The 17,429-nt window shown below is 36.2% G+C and overlaps 1 protein-coding gene and 1 long non-coding RNA gene across 3 annotated transcripts in view; both read right to left on the reverse strand.

Moving 5' to 3' along the window:
* The window catches only part of GABRG3 (gamma-aminobutyric acid type A receptor subunit gamma3), a 700,780-nt gene that overhangs the window by 502,526 nt on the left and 180,825 nt on the right, over positions 1-17,429 (reverse strand). The gene's annotated exons all lie outside the window — the stretch shown is intronic.
* LOC144227561 (uncharacterized) overlaps positions 1-17,429 on the reverse strand; it is a 71,917-nt gene that overhangs the window by 51,529 nt on the left and 2,959 nt on the right. The window contains exons 2-3 of one of the 2 annotated variants that reach the window (XR_013333958.1): positions 12,826-12,935; positions 7,561-7,606 (exon numbers count right to left, since the gene is read on the reverse strand). This is a non-coding gene — a long non-coding RNA (uncharacterized LOC144227561). Of the gene's footprint in view, positions 1-7,560; positions 7,607-12,825; positions 12,936-17,429 lie in introns of those variants that run through there. The other variant, XR_013333957.1, reaches the window with a different exon arrangement.

The following is a 17,429-nucleotide window of genomic DNA, read 5'->3' on the forward strand; positions in this document are numbered from 1 at the left end:
AGTAGAAAAAGAGAACAATATGCCAATATTCTTGATGAATATGGATACAAAAGTCCTCAACAAGATACTAGCAAATTGAATTCAACATAGCATAAAAAGAATTATCCACCATGCTCAAGTGGGATTCATTCTTGGTTTACAGGGCTGGTTCAATATTCACAAATCAATCAATGTGATACATCACATTAACAAAAGAAAAGATAAAAACCTGTTGATCCTGTCAATAGATGCAGAAAAAGCATTTGACAAAATATAGCATCCTTTCATAATAAAAAACCCTTGAGAAAGTTGGGATAGAAGGAACTTACCTATACATCATAAAAGCTATTTATGAGAAGCCCACAGCTAATATCATCAATAGGGATGGTTGAGAGCTTTCCCCCTAAGATCAGGAACACGACAGGGATGTCCACTTTCACCACTGTCATTTAACATAGTGCTGGAAGTCATAGCATCAGCAATCAGACAACAAAAGGAAAAAAAAGCATCAGAAATGGCAAAGAAGAAGTCAAGCTTTCACTTTTCGCAGATGACATGATACTCTACATGGAAAACCCAACAGACTCCACCAGAAGACTACTAGGACTGATCCATGAATTCAGCAAAGTTGCAGGGTACAAAATCAACATAGAGAAATCAGTTACATTTTTATACACCAATAATGAAGCAACAGAAAGAGTAATCAAGAAACTGAGCCCATTCACAATCACACCAAAAACCTATAAAAACCTAGGAATAAACCTAACCAAGATGTAAAAGATCTGTATGATGAAAACTATAGAAAACTTATGAAGGAAATTGAAGAAGACACAAAGAAATGGAAAAGCATTATATGTTCATGGATGGGAAGAATGAGTATTGTTAAAATGTCATTACTAGCCAAAGCCATCTACACATTCAATGCAATCCCAATCAAAATTGCACCAGTATTTTTCTCAAAACTAGAACAAACTATCCTAAAATTTGTATGGAACCACAAAGACCCTGAATAGCCAAAGTAATATTGAAGAAAAAAACAAAAACGGGAGGCATCACCATCCCAGACTTAAGCTTCTACTACAAAGCTGTCATCATCAAGACAGTATGGTATTGGCACAAAATAGACACATAGACCAATGGAACAGAATTGAGAACTCAGAAGTGGACCCAAAAGTATACAGCCAACTGATCTTTGACAAAGCAGAAAGAGTATTCAATGGAAAAAAAGACAGCCTCTTTAACAGATGATGCTGGGAGAACTGGACAGCAACATACAGTAGAATGAAACTAAACTTTCTTACACCACACATAGAAATAGACTCAAAAAGGATGAAGGACCTGAATGTGAGACAGAAAACCATCAAAACCTTAGAGGGGAAAGCAGGAAAGAATCTCCTCGACCTCAGCCATAGCAATTTCTTACTCGATACATCTCCAAAGGAGAGGGAATCAAGAGCAAAAATCAACTATTGGGACCTCATCAAGACTAATATCTTCTGCACGGGAAAGGAAACATTCGACAAAACTAATAGGCAACCAAAAGAATGGGAAAAGATAGTTGCAAATGACATATCAGATGAAGGGCTAAAGGGCTAGTATCCAAGGCCTGTAAGCAACTCACGAAATTCCACACCTGAGAAACAAATAATCCAGTGAAGAGATGGGCAGAAGACATGAAAAGACACTTCTGCAAGGAAGACATCCAGATGGCCAACAGACATGAAACGATGCTCACCGTCACTCATCATGAGGGAAATACAAATTAAAACCACACTGAGAAAGCACCTCACGCTGGTCAGAGTGGCTAAAATGAACAAATCGGGAGACTATATATGCTGGCAAGGAAGTGGAGAAATGGGCACCCTCCTACACTGTTCGTGGGAATGTAAACTGGTGCAGCTGCTCTGGAAAACTATGTGGAGGTTCCTCAAGAAATAAGCAATTGAACTACCCTATGACTTAGCAATAGCACTGCTAGGAATTTACCCAAGGGATATAGAAGTACTGATGCATAGGGGCACATGTACCCCAAAGTTCATAGCAGTACTTTCAACAATCGCCAAATCATGGAAAGAGCCTAAATGTCCATCAATGGACAAATAGATCAAGAAGATGTGGTTTATCTCTATAATGGAATACTACCTGGCAATGACAAAGAATGAAATCTGGCCATTTGTAGCAACGTGGATGGAACTTGAGGCTGTTATGCTAAATGAAATAAGCCAGGCAGAGAAGGACAGTTACCATATATTTTCACTCATATGTGGAGCAGTAGAAGCTTAACAGAGGACGGTGGGGGAAGGAAAGGGGAAAATATGTAAGGAGAGGGAGGGAGGCAAACCATAAGATGCTCTTAAATACTGAGAACAACCTGAGGTTTGATGGGGGTGGGGGAGAGGAGAAAGTGGGTTACAGGCATGGAGCATGGCACTTGTTGTGATGAGCACTGGGTGTCATATGGAAACCAACTTGAAAATAAACTAAAAATATAAAAACAAAAATAAAAAAATAAAGTTGGAGGAATCACTCTATCTGGAATTACGGCCCACTTTGTAGTTAAATGACCAAGACTGTATTATGTTGATAAAAAGATCAAGAAACAGAATAGAGAACCTAGAACTAATCCACACAGGTATATCCAACTTAATTTTGATGATACAACTCCCTGAAAAAAGTATTAAATTAACTGGATCTTCATAGCAAAAACAAAAACTTTGATTTAATCCCCAAACCTTATACAAAATTAACTCAAAATGGTCATATATTTAATGTTGAATTATAAAAGGAAAAATAAATTGTGGGACACCTAGTTTGTACCAGAGAATTGTCATTAGAAAGCACTGGAAAAAAATTGTATCTTGAATATACAAAGAACGTTCATAACTCAACGTTTTAAAAAAGTTAAATTAAAAAGTGGGCAAAATGCATGAAGAGACATTTAATACTGATGAAAGAAATTAGAGATCTAAAAAACATGAAAAGTCAGACTGTTTTAATTAATTAAATGGCTCAATATAATATAGATGTGATTCTCCTCAAAGTGATATACAGGTTTAGTAGATTTCCTGTTAAAACATAGACAAGAAGTTACTTCACACATCACAGCAAACAGCACAGAAAAGGAACCAAAGACTGGCTGGACAAACTCCACAATTAATGCAAAGAGCTACACTGAAGGGGGCAGGGAGGACAAGAAGTTGGTGGGAACCTAAACCCTATGGGCTAGTGGAAGGAGGGAGCTTTGTTTGCAGAGATGGGCAAGAAACAGACTAGCATACCTTGGAGACTACAAAGAGAAGAGAAATACCCCTATAGCACCCATTTGGCTTTGAAAATGAGAGAGGCGTAATTTTGTGAGTGCTTACAACCAATAGGGCTTAAAGCATCAGGACTTTAAAAACAGCAGGCTCAGCTCTCAGAAAGCCCAGAGGGTTATAGGAAGCTGAGCTTCTGTCCTTAAATAGACAGCACAGCAAATAGCCTAAAGACAAACAGCTTGGAAGCAACAGTTTGAAAAGGTACCTTGGGCTTATGGGAGGAAGTATTAGTTACTAATCTCAGTCCCTGTGGGACTTCTCCGGGAACAAATGATCTGGCAGGCACCATTTATCTCTCCCACCCTTCATCATAAACACACGGCCACCTGAAGAAATCAGTGTAGTGCTGGCACTCACTATCTAACTTTCTTAAACCACACCCCAACCCTCCAGCTAGACCTACCTCATTCCCAGCACTGAGCATCCTCTCCTCCAGAAGACTTGCCTGACCTCCAAGGAGGATGCATGCTTTGTTAAAACTGAACTCTCTGACCAAGACATGTAGTTAGGAATGCCCTGGCTGTCCCTGGTCTCTGCGGTTGCTGTACATCCCATTGGAGGAGGACTGCTTTGCACAAATTGTGGTGCCATGTCCCTGCCAACCATGTGCACTTTGTGGAGCAACCCAGCTGTCCTTGTCTCTAGGGCAGCTTGTCGTCCAGTTGGAAGTGGACCAGAGCCACCTAGTTAAAAGTGTACATCCCACTCACTACTTTCATGAGCAATAGATGTAGCTGACTTTCTTAACAGAGAAATAAACATAGAAAGTCAGGCAAAATGAGGAGACAGAAGATTATGTCACAAATGAAAAAATAGGACAATCCTCCTATACGTGCAAACATATGATATTTGTCCTTCTCTGCCTGACTTATTTCGCTCAGCATAACACCCTCAAGGTCCATCCATGTTGCGACACATGGCCAGATTAGAAGGGCAGAAATGGTGGGGGAAAGGGAGAGAAGCAAACCATGAGAGACTCTTGAATGCTGACAAAAACTGAGGACTGATGGATGTGGGGGGAGGGGGGGATGGGCATGGAGGAGGACACTTGTGGGGATGAGCACTGAGTGTTATGTGGAAACTAATTTGACAATAAACTATTAAAAAAATAAAATAAAATATAAAAGGCAAAAAAAATAAATAAAAGGTGAAATCATAAAAAAAAAGTTATTAGATAATATGTCATGTGATTTTCCCATCCAGGAATAAAGAATTGGACATTTTGGGATTTGAAAAAAAAAAAAAAAAAAAAAAAAGAAAAAATAGGACAAAACCATAGCAAGAAACCTAAGTGAAATTAATATAAGTAACATGTATGATACAGAATTTGAAATAATGATCAAAAGATACTGGACTTAAGAGTGGAAGACATCAGCGAGACCTCTAACATAGAGATTTAAAAATTCAGAGATGAAGAACACAATAAATGAAATTAAGAATACACTTGATGGAATGGAATAAACAGAAGGCTGGAAGAAGCATAGGAACTATTAATGACAGAGCAATGGAAAGTAATCAAGCAGAACAAATGAGAGAAAAATAATCATGCAAAATGAAGAGAGACTTAGGTAACTCAGTGACTCCATCAAGCATAATAACATTCACATGTAGGGACTTCACATGCAGAAGAGAGAGAAAGGGGGGCAGAACATTTATTTGAAGAAATAATAGTTGAAAATTTTCCGAATCTGGGAAGAAAACAGATATCCAAATCCAAGAGGCAAAGAGATTCCCAATAAAATCAGCCAAAGGAAGTCTATACCAAGGCACACAGGAATCAAAATGAGGCGTGAAAAGGTAGTGATAAAAGCAAATTAAATCAGCAAGAGAAAAGAAAACAATTACATACAAGGGTAACCTCAAAGACTATCAGCATATTTTTTTAGCAGAAACTTTGGATGCCAAAAGGGAGGGATATATTCGAAGTGCTGAAAAGGAAAAATCTACAGCCAAGAATACGTCATCCATCAAGGCTATAATTCAGAATAGAAGGAGTGATAAAGAGTCCCAGATTAACAAAAACTAAAGGACTTCATGACCACTAAAAAAACCCTACAAAAAATATTAAAGGGGACTCTTTAAATGAAAAGGAAAGATAACTGAGAGTATAAAAAGTAGGAAATAAAAAGAGTGAAATTAAGTTTTTATGTAAAATATCAGTCAAAGTATTCACAAAATAAAAGGATATAAAATATGACACCATATACCTAAAATGTGTAGAGGGGAGAGGAGTAAAGAATGGGTTCAAACTTAAGGAACCATCAACTAAATATAGACTACCATATGTAGATGTTATATACAAACCTAATGGCAACCAAAAATCAAAAATCAGTAATAGATATGCCAAGAATAAGGGAGAAGGAATCCAAATATATCACTAAAGGAAGCCAGCAAACCATCAAAGGAAGAGAAGAAAGGATCAAAAAGTTACAAAAACAACTCCAAAACAAGTAACAAAATGACAATAAATACATAACAATTGATAATGACTTTGATATAAATGGACTAAATAATCCAATCAAAATACATAGGGTGACAGAGTGGATATAAAAAGAAAACAAGACCTATCTATATGCTGCCTACAAGAGACTCATTTCAGACCTAATATCACTTGCAGATTGAAAGTGAGGGTATGGAGAAACATTTGTCATGGAAATAGATGTCAAAAGTAAGCTAAAGTACCAATACTTATATCAGACTAAATAGACTTTAAAACAAAGACACTACATAATAATAAAGAGGATAACCCAAGAAGAAGATATAATAATTGTAAATATTTATGCACTCAACATGAAAGCACCCAAATACACGAAGTAATTATCAAGAAACATAAAGAAACTAACCAAGAGTAACACAATAATTGTAGGGGAGTTTAACACCCCAATTACATTGAGGGACAAATCACCAAAACAGAAAACCAACAAGGAAGCAATGGCTTTGAATGACACACTGGACCAGATGGAGTTAACAGGTATATTCAGAACATTCTACCCTACAGAAGAAAAGACACATTATTTTCAAATGGACATGGGGGCATTCCCCAGAATAGATAAATTATTAGGCCACAAAACAAGCCTCAACAAATACAAATACTTCTCAACTGTAGAATTTTGTTTTAATACATTAAAAATAAATAAATTCTGCAGGGATTTTTACATTCTCCATTTGGTTATATATCTTTATTATGTTCCTTTAATTCTTTAGACATTGTTTCCTTTAGTTCTTTGAACATATTTAAAATAGATAACTTAAAGTCCTATTTATTAGTCCAATGACTGAGCTTCTTCCTCAGAGAAAATTTCCACTGACTACTCCTTTATTGGAGTAGGGATCATTCTTTCTCATTCCTTTTCACACCTCATAATTTATTCATTGGAAATGAGACATTCAAAATAACATAATGTGTTAAATCTGAGAATTAAATTCCTTTTCCTCCCAGGAATTGTTGTTCCTGTTTCTTATTGCTGTTTTTGTTACTGCTTTCCTTGTTTTGTGTAGCCACTAACATCTCTGCTTAGTTACTTAGTGGTCCATTTTTGTGTTTGGAGAGATTTCTTTTAATGCCTAGAAGTAATAATTCCCCAGAATTTGCCAAAGAACTCTCTGTGTATGTTAAAGTACACATTCAGTGCTCACATAGACATATTACAACTTTGCCTTAGCCTTCTCCTTCTGCTTATGCTGAACCTAAAGGTCAGTCAGAGATGAGAGCTTGGGGTCTACTCAGATCATTTCATGGCATTCATGGAGCACTGGGCACGCTATAAGCCTTGCATATATGCTACATGCATGCCTTTCTACAGTCCCAGAAATATGTTCGATCTTTCCAAAGCCCCCTTAAGCATCTCAGACCTCAGGTTTTCTTTTAAAGTTTTTCAGTCATTTTCATTTTCCTCAACTTATTGTCATCTCAGGTATATGTCACTGTGCAAAAAATATTTTCAAAAAAATGTCTTCAGGAAAAATGGAATTTACACTAAGATAACTCTTATTTAGGCCAAATAAAGACAAAATAGCTTCCTGGGAACTTCTACACAGTCTGAATAATAAAAATTCTCTCGGAGTATTGATTGCTATAGGTAAGCTCCAAATCCATTTTTCCTCTTCAGTGTCTATTAGGCTATTAGTTTTCACTATGATTTGAGCTTATTGGTTTTTAAGGCTACCACAGAACTGTGGAGAAGGACATGGGAATGGGGCAGGTGGGAATTCTGCAAACTCACTGTACTTACCAAGACTGAGACATGTTACTTGAATAAATGCTACTCATTGTACAGATTGTCACAAGCCTTTAGTTGATTTCCAGATTTCTGAAAAAGTTAATTTTGACAATTTTTGTCAGTATTCACATTGTTTTTATGGAAGAGTAAATTTTTGGAGGCCGTTACTCCACCATTCCCCTTAACACCACTTAGAGTTCTCAATAGTTCACAAGCTCTGTTAATGACAAGCCTCTGGTTTTGTTTAAATATCTTCAAAATGTAGCAAAATACTGTCTTGCCTTTCTATAAAGAACTATATTTAGTTCTTTAGACTACGGAAGTCTATTTATCTTCACCACACCAAAGTTTCTGGTCAATAAGCTTATGAATTGATCAAGAGGGGGGATACATAAAAACCCAAATCAACTTTTAAAAAAGAATCCAATGTCAGTTGCCATTCAACTTGTCTTTTAGACAGTTATTTCAAAGCAAGTCATTCATATTTTACATTATGGTTTTGCTCGTTCATTCCAAAATATTTCAGCTTTAATAGACTGTCAGTAATTTCTCAGAAAAGATACACGCACAGATTTCCATATCATTATCTCAAATGCTCTGGTGAAATATCATGTCACACTGGCCTTTTCTTTTATTGATAATGTATGATTTACCTTGCTCTTATCTACTATCATGAAAGATTCTTTAGTGAAATTCTCATTTGATAAATAAAATGCATTTCAACCTGTGAAAATAATTGACAAATATTTGTCAGACCCAACTAATCTTTAAAGAACGACTGAACTGGAGGCTCTCATGCTGCTTCCTTTTCTAAGAAAGGCCTTCTCAGTAGCCAAGAGAGGGTAAACTGAAGTGATAAACAGGTATGTAGGGAAAACTGACTTATGCAAAACACTATCTAGCCATGAAAATTTGATCAAGAGGAAAAAGTCATGTACAATAGAAGCATTTGAAATGTCCATGATGTGACTTTTATCTTAAAACAATATCTGTGCTAAGTATAGTAAAGGAATAAATTATCAAAAAAAAGATAATAAAATCATATGTATTTTACAGAATGATCTCAACCATCTAGAATTCCATTATGAAATGATAAATTATGAAAGGCTGATTGTAAATTAAAATTAAAAAGAAGAAACCTGATAGTTTTACAATCCAGGTGGAAGTGTAAAAACTTTTTCACTTCTTTTCTCAAAACAACAACAACAACCCAGATAGACCCTCTCTCCTGCCCCCGCTACTTGCTCTCTCCCTCTCAAAAAATAAATAATAATAATAATAAAATTAAAATTAAAGATGAAACAGGATTATAAACTCTAATAAAGCTAGAAACATTTAAAGCCCAAATGTAAGATGATAGAAAGCAATGGGACAAGCGAGAGACGGTAGCAGTAAGCTGAAAGAGCAAACATAAGTTCATGAAAGAAAAGGATTGGTGAAAACAGGTCTTCAAAAGAGGAGACTGTATTTATTCCCAATACCCCTGTTGTGTTTTTTTCTTATCTTTATTTTTAATAAACTTTTTAAAGCATTTATTTATTTTTGAGAAACAGAGAGTGAGCGAGAGAGAAAGAGAGAGCACATGCATGAGCAGGGCATGAGTAGAGGGAGACAAGAGGCTCCAAGTTGGCTCCTCACTGGCAGCACAGAGCCTGAGGTGGGGCTCAAATTCACAAACCATGAGATCATGACCTGAGCAGAAGAACAACGCTTAACTGACTGAGCCACCCAGGTGCCCCTAATCTCATCTTTATAATTGTATCCTTAATGTGCACTTGTCTTACTCAAGATCAGAGGTACATTTCTTATTAAATATTTGACAGTAAATAATAAGTCTGTGCCCCTTTCCTTCATTTTGCCCTAGTTCTTATCCCTAGAGTGACATAATAGCCAAGTCAATCGTCCTATGTGTGTAGCAGGGCACCTCACAGGTGAAAGATAAGGAAACGTGATTTCTCTCTGCTTATTATTAAAGGAAGCAGCAGCTGTACTTTGCCTCATCTGACAGGATTTCCTTGGGAATGTAATAGGTCTGACACCTAATTCCAGCCATTTGGTAAATTGATCACCTTACAGATGTCTCCAAGAACTATTCATTTAAAAAAATATAAGTACCTAGGGTGATAGGCATCCCAGTCTTCCCAGAACCCTAGAGATTAACCTAGGATCTGGTCAGAGCTGTAACTAGTTGATATTCTTTGTGGAGATAAAAGATGTGTTATTGTCATTTCAGATCAGAGCAATTAACTAAACAAATGGCTAGAAATCTAATTATTAAGGTGTGTGAGATGTGGGGCTTAGAGGACAAGGGCTTTTTATAGAAACAATAAGAATTACAGGAACATTTTATTTTTTCCACAACCTCTAAGGCTAACTACATCAGATGTCAAAAAATAAGCTTATATCTAGTACTATTCTACCCTACAACACCACCTCCAAAACAGGATACATGAGCCTACTTTTATAGATAGGCAATTATAAAGGAATAAGAACAAAAAGGGGAAAAAGTGCACCAAAGGCTGATGAATGTATATCCCAAAGGAAAAATAAGGGAGACCTAATAATCCTTTAGTGAAGCACTCTGGTTCACTTCCAGCCGTTTACACACAAAGAAATTCTCATCAACTCTGTAGTAACTCATTCTCAAATATAAAAGGCAGTAAAATATTAGGGAATCAGAACCATGAAATGGACAATAAGATAAAAAGATACATAAATATGAATAAATATGAAGATATGATATTATGAAATGTAGAAGAAAATATCAAAGTAAGTATAACATCCCTCAGGGAGATTTAAAAAAAATTCAGTGCATCCATAACATTAAAGCAAGATGCCATTGGGGCACCTGGATGGCTCACCTAAGCATCTGACTCTTGATTTCAGCTTAGATCATGATCTCATGGTTTGTGGGTTTGAGCCCCTCCTTGGGCTCCATGCTGACAGTGTGGAACCTGCTTGGGATTTTCTCTCTCTCCCTCTCTTTCTGCCTCTTCCCCACTCATGCTGTCTCTCAAAATAAATAAATAAACTTTAAAAAACATGATGCTATTATAATGGAACAATCAGAAAACAAAAAAGTAAATCTTAAATATGATAATTTATGAAAATTCAATAGAAATTTGTAAACTGAACTTGGGGAAATTTCCCAGAAGGGAAAAAATTGACAAAGTGAAAGGAGTAAAGAAAAGAATATTGGATGATTGGTCTAATGCCCAGTTAATATCAATTCCAGAAAGAGAACAACAACAAAAAAGTGGTAATAAAATTATCAACTAAATACTGCAAGAAGAAATTTCAGAACAGAAGCAGAAATGCCCAAGATTGAAAAGGTCTCCCCAAATTCATAAGATAGTAAATTAAAAAAGATCAATTTCTAGTCATCTCATAGTAAAATTTCAGAACACCAAGAATAAAAAGTATTTCCTAAAGCTGCCAGAAAGAAGAAAAAAAAATCACAAAACGATAATTCATTAGAATGATTTAGATCTCCCTAACCAGCTAAACTGAAAGACAATGGAATAATGTTCTTCAAAATCCTGAGGAATAATGATTTCCAACTACACAGCGGAGCTTAACCAAAGATGGGGAAGGCCTGAGATCATAGATAAAGATGACCAAGAGCAGAGGGAAGTGATGCTCAAGCAGATCATAGTGGGACAGGTGTCCATCTGGGTTACATCACTCCCACACATACTAAATCTACATGAAGCATTGCAAGGCCAGGACTCTAAGACATGGGGGATGGGCAAATCATCAGACAGAACTGAGTGTCTGGAAAACTCTTCTGAGAGGTATTTTACAAACTGTTTGAGGATGTAGGAAGATTTTTTGATGTGTTCCAAGAAAATTAAGCCTACAGTAGGGGTGAAAAAGGCCAATTTCTGATTCCCAAGGAAAACAAAGAGTTTGATGAGAATGGACATATAATTACAGTACACTAGTCCAAAAGCAAACAGAGTTTACATGGTCAAAAGAGTGAAAATTCTTATTATGCATTTACCCAATTAAGATGCAGTTACACAAGGAGAGTAGAGGTTATGGAGACAAGCTGTGAGTTACCCACAGTTCTCAGCAACCATTATAGGAAGTCAATAGTCTGTGTCTAAAATTGAGTCAAAGAAATAGAATACACACATTAGTATGAACTGCAGAGATAAATATCAGAAAATAAAACAGCTAAAAATGTTGACAGAGGTTGCCTCTTGAAAACAGGATTAGGAATGGAAGCATAAGTTTTTGTTACATTTTAAAGTATTTACAAATAACATAAGACTAGGCATAAAAAATTAAATGAACCCAAAATAAAATTTAGAAAAGTAAAGACATTTCAAAAGTGCTATTGTACCACTCCTTTTCAGGGGCATAAGCTGCTATGTCAAATCCTTAATAAAGGACTTTGTCATATACCCTAATAGTGCAGATCAACATGCAGAAAGGAAAACAAAAACAAAAACAAAAATCTTAAACAGAAACAAAGCAACCTTCCCGACCCACCACCACCAAAATAAGACTAAGACAGCATGAAAAGTAACCTGAACACAGGTTCGTTTGTCACAGAATACTGACTTTATAAAAGAAAAAAAAACAAATATACTCAAGTAGCAGTCACAATGTCCTCCGAATACATATGAGCAACTCCTATAAACTGTTTGAAAAAAGAGAAAAAGTAGGTAGTCTGAATTACAAATGGTTAGTCACAGGACTTCCCAACTGTTTTTGCCACAGTATATTATGCATTAGTCTTGATTGTCGAGAAAGGTGCAAGCGTGCTTAAAATACCTAATATTAAATGGACACTGATATAGTTATATCAAAAATTACATGATTTGGGGCGCCTGGGTGGCTTAGTCGGTTGGGCGTCCGACTTTCGCTTAGGTCATGATCTCTCAGTTCGTGGGTTCGAGCCCTGCGTCGGGCTCTGTGCTGACTGCCAGCTCAGAGCCTGTAGCCTATTTCAGAGTCTGTGTCTCCCTCTCTCTCTGACCCTCCCCTACTCACACTGTCTCTCTCTCTCCTAGAAATAAATAAAAAAATATTTAAAAAAATTACATGATTTTGCTCACATAAATGAAAGTTTTAACAATTACAAGAGCATAATGTGGTTTTTCAGCAAGATCTCCTTTTTCGGGATGGAAGAGCCACAAGGAAAAAAAAAATAAAGCAATAAAGTAGTGCTAGATTATCATTTTCTACTTTGATCTTTTATCTATTTCCCCTTAGGCCATTGGAAATTTTATTGAGAGATACTTAACTGAGTGACACTTAGCTTTAATACTCCAAAATATGTGTTCACTGGGATATTTCACCTTAGGAAGGGGAATCTTTTCAGAACAGATCCCTTGGCTTTCTTCTTTCCTTCACTGCAGTGATGCCTCCTTCTCTTTTCATATTATTTCACTTCATATGCTTCTTCCTCCTGAATTCATTTAAACATTTTGATCTTGGCATTTTATGGAGAGATTTTCATCAATTACTTTGTTTCAACACAATTACCTCATGATATTTCATTAATGACCAAAACATCCTTTTCACATTCATGGCATGACTGGAGATAAAAGGATGGAACCCGGTATTTCTTTTGCTTCAAGACATCACACAGTTGTGGATGCCACTCTCATACCCTACCATGTGCTTCCAGCTCTTCATGACTCCCATTTAGAGGGAAGGAAAAACTGAGGCCCTCTTCTCAGGGCAGAATACTGGACTTTCTCTCCATCTCCGCTAGCTATAATAGGAAACCTAAAGTCGGTGCTGGAAAATTTGACATTATTTGCCCTGGCTCACACAATTAACGTGCTTGAGACATGGTTTACCTGATGCATCAAAATCATCCTCCTTAAATGTCTAGACGAAGTCCTGGACAGCAGAAGGTACAGAGAAGGAGCTGGGAAACAAATTAAGATGGTATGCAGCATTCCCTTTGCTGCTTATGAGAACAGACTGTCTCCAAGTACATAAGAACATCTACTTAGGAAAATTGTCATCATCAATCCACTTAAAGAAGCTCTACCTAGCCACATATTCTCTTACTCTCAAAGTTATTTAATGTTTTCCCTAATTAATATTGGTTGATGATTGTTTATTTACATAGGAATACACACCCACACATAAACACAGTTATCTAAACTTGTGAAATTTAGTATGATAAAAAAGAAGCATCTCTGCCTATATTGCCACTGATTATTTCTCTTCACCATAGCTGAAAGCACACATTTACTTACCAGTACAAGTATTTATTTTGAGTACAAATTTTCAGAGGAAATTACTGACCTTGTTTTCTATGATGTCTGAAAGTCTCATATTACAACTGTTGGTGATAATTAGTCTCTTCACACTTTGGAAAATCGACTCTAATGTGGGAAACACCATTAATGAATCCTTGCCCATTTGTGTCTTTTTTCTTTTCTTTTAATCAATAAAGGACCAGCTCTTTGAGATTTGCAAGTGAAACACAGAAGCTTCAGGAATGATCACCGTTTTCAAGGAAACTTTGATAATCTTAAAGAGGAAATCGCTTTATCTTTGTCATATGCTTTGGAAGAAAGGTTAAATTGCAAAATGCCAACTATGAGTGCAAGATGATCTCTGTGGAGAATGAGACCAACACGGGCAACAGAATTTCAGGAGGGCCTCTTGGAGGAGGGGTTTGAGAGGGTTCTGAAACCATGACAATTTGTGCCTGTGGTCATTCTGAGGAAGACAGTGCACAATTGGGCTGAGGTGAAAGGACAAGCCAAGCATGGGTGGGAATAAGCCAAAAGTTAGTGTAGTGACCATAGGGGCTTCAGCAGATGGAATGGAGAGAAGGCATCTGGATAGACAAGTGGCATATCACACTGCAAAGCCCTCAGAAGCCAAGCAGAGGAAGATAATCTTGAACAGAGATGGTGGCAGTATTGAGCAGACAGGTCGTGTTCATAGTGGTTGCCTTAGTGGCTCCCCTGGCAAAGAACTGAAAAAGGAGATGTCTTTTCAATACTATCAGAAGAGGGAATAGCAGCAAACTGATACACTTCAAGAATAGGCTGGTGCTGTATCTTGGACAAATCTCTGTTTTGCACCTGGTACTTGCTCTTTGATTTATGTAGGTTTAATTTGATGACATACATTTTGAACTCTGGTCTCTGGCCAATCATCATGGTTATAACCAAGGTTATTTCCTACATTCAGAATTCCCTAAGGGATGAAATGAATGAGGCATAAGAAATATTGTTCTGATGCCTATGAACAAGCTCAGAGATGTGAAATTATCTTTTCTTTAAGTGGCAGGAGGTAAATGAGAAAGTATTTAATTACAGGAAGTCTTTAAGAACCAAATAATAATTTCTTTTGGTTCATGAGTAATGAAATGTTGATTTTCTGCAATTAAATGTTTAAAAAGCAAACAGTTCAAAGAGGCCAAATGTTTGGTATTCTGTGAGAAATTTTTAAGCTGCAGAAGTATATGGATCTTACTGAAACATGATATCTGAAAAATTCATACTATAAGATGAGCCTAGGTATTTACATTAATAAAAATCATTTATTATGCTTGTTAACAATCTGATTGCATTTGCTGCTTATAACAATTTGCTATCCAACTTTGCAAGTGACAAGTTCAAATATTTCAAACAAATTGCCTAATGCAGAAAAATTCCATTGTCATAAGAATTAATAAAAAGCTTTCCCATATAAGTTTATATTTGCATGTTAGAAAGCAAATTATATACTTGGAAGAAGAACAACTATCCTTTGTTGGTATGAAAACATTTTATTAGGAGTTAATTCGAAGGTGGGAAAGCTTAGAGAAGGGGAGGACAATTCACAGCTCTGAGCATAAACACAGGCAATCCACAGGCTGTCTTATGAGTTCCTTGTGTGCTAGCTACAAGAAGTCACCCCATGACTCTGCAACTGGGGGTACAACACCCTCCCAATGGTGGGGGTTTCCATAAATAATAAACGGTCAACGAGAAAAGAAATTTGGCCATGGAGAACCTGGGAATTTATAAGCATTTAATTCAGAACACTTGTTAAAGAAGTAAAGAATCTTTTTTAAAAAAATCTTAATTTCTCAACAGGCATGCAGAGAGGGTAATTAAAGCATGACCATATTCACTTTTCTATTCTCTATCCTTCGGCAGAAGAAACCTCAACAACTTGAGGGAAATGAAATCAGAAGCAGAAGGCAAACTGGGAAATTCACAAATATGCAGAAATTAAACAATACATTCTTAAACAACTGGTGTGTCAAAGAAGAAATCACAAGGGAAATTTGAAAGTATTTTGAGGCTAATGTAATGAAAATAAAAATATTACATATAAAAACTTGCAGAATGCTGCACAAGCTGGGATAAGAGGGACATTTAGAGCTGTAAATGTTTACAGTAAAAAATAGGAAATATTTCAAATAGACTTTAAGATAAAGTAAAATGTGAACAAACTAAACCCAAAGGTAGCTGAGAGAAATAAATGAAAATTAAAGCAAAGATAAATTGAATAGACAATAGAAAAAACAATAAAGAAAATCCACAAAACCAGGATTTGGTTCTTTGAAAATATCAACAAAATTGACAAACTAAGAAAAAAATAAACTCAAATAACTAAAATAAAAATGAAAGGGGACTTTATAACCTGTTTTACTGAAATAAAAAGGATTATAAAAAAGCACTATGGAAAACTATATACCAACAGATTGGATAATTTGAATGAATTAAAAATTACTCATAATACAGCTTATCAAGACTGAGTAATAAAGAAATAGAAAATCTGAACAAACCTATAACTACTAAAGGGATTGAATCAATAGTCTAAAATAGTGTGTATACACACACACACACACACACATCCAAAAGAATTGAACCAAGGACTCAGACATATTTGTGCACACATGTTCATATCAGCATTATTCACCATAGTTCAAAGTGGGAGCAACTCAAGTGTTCATTGACAGATGAATATGTAAACAAATGTGGCATATCACACAATAGAATATTATTCAGCCTTTAGAAGGCAGGACATTTGGGCGTATGCTACATGAATGAATCTTGAAGACATTATGATAAAGGAATTAAGCCAGTGATAAAAGGACACAGATTGTAGGATTCCACTTACGTGAGACTCCTAGAATAGTCAAATTCATAGGGACAAGAAAATAGAACTATGGTTGTCAATGTTTAGAAGGCACAGCGATGGGGAGTCATTGTTTAATGAGTACAGAATTTCAATCCTGGGAGATGAAGAAAATTCTTTGGATAGATGGTGGTGATGATAGCACAATTTGAATTTATTTAACCACACTGAGTGGTACCCTTAAAATAGTTCAAATGATAAATTTTGTTATGCATGTTTTAACACAAGTAAAAAAGGCCCTACAAAAAAAATCAGACTCTGCGCTGACAGCATGGAACCTGCTTCCAATTCTCTCTCTCCCCCTATCTCAACCCCTCCCCTGCTCTCTCTCTCTCTCTCTCTCTCTTTTTCTCTCTCAAAACAAATAAGTTTTTAAAAATTTTTAATGTTTATTTTTGAAGGAGAGAGATACAGAGTGTGACCAGGGGAGGGGCAGAGAGAGAGAGGGAGACACAGAACCCAAAGCAAGCTCCAGTCTCTGAGCTATCAGCACAGAGCTCAACGTAGGGCTCGAACCCATGAACTACAAGATCATGACCTAAGCCAAAGCTGGATGCTTAACTGACTGAGCCACTCAGGTGCCCCTCAAAACAAATAATTTTTTAAGTGTAATTTTACTTAAACATGTTGGAACTTAAAAGTAGATATAAATCCCATAGCTTCTAATTCTCACACAACTGTAAATACAGTTTTATAAATGAAATATGTAATTCAAAATCAATTAAAAATATCAAATAGACCTTGTTAAAATAATGAAATGCATGGTAGTGTTCTGTAGACAATTATAGCTGCTTTGATT

Source organism: Crocuta crocuta, unplaced genomic scaffold (assembly GCF_008692635.1).
Source record: "Crocuta crocuta isolate KB4526 unplaced genomic scaffold, BGI_CrCroc_1.0 scaffold355, whole genome shotgun sequence".
Taxonomy (NCBI): Eukaryota; Metazoa; Chordata; class Mammalia; order Carnivora; family Hyaenidae; genus Crocuta; species Crocuta crocuta.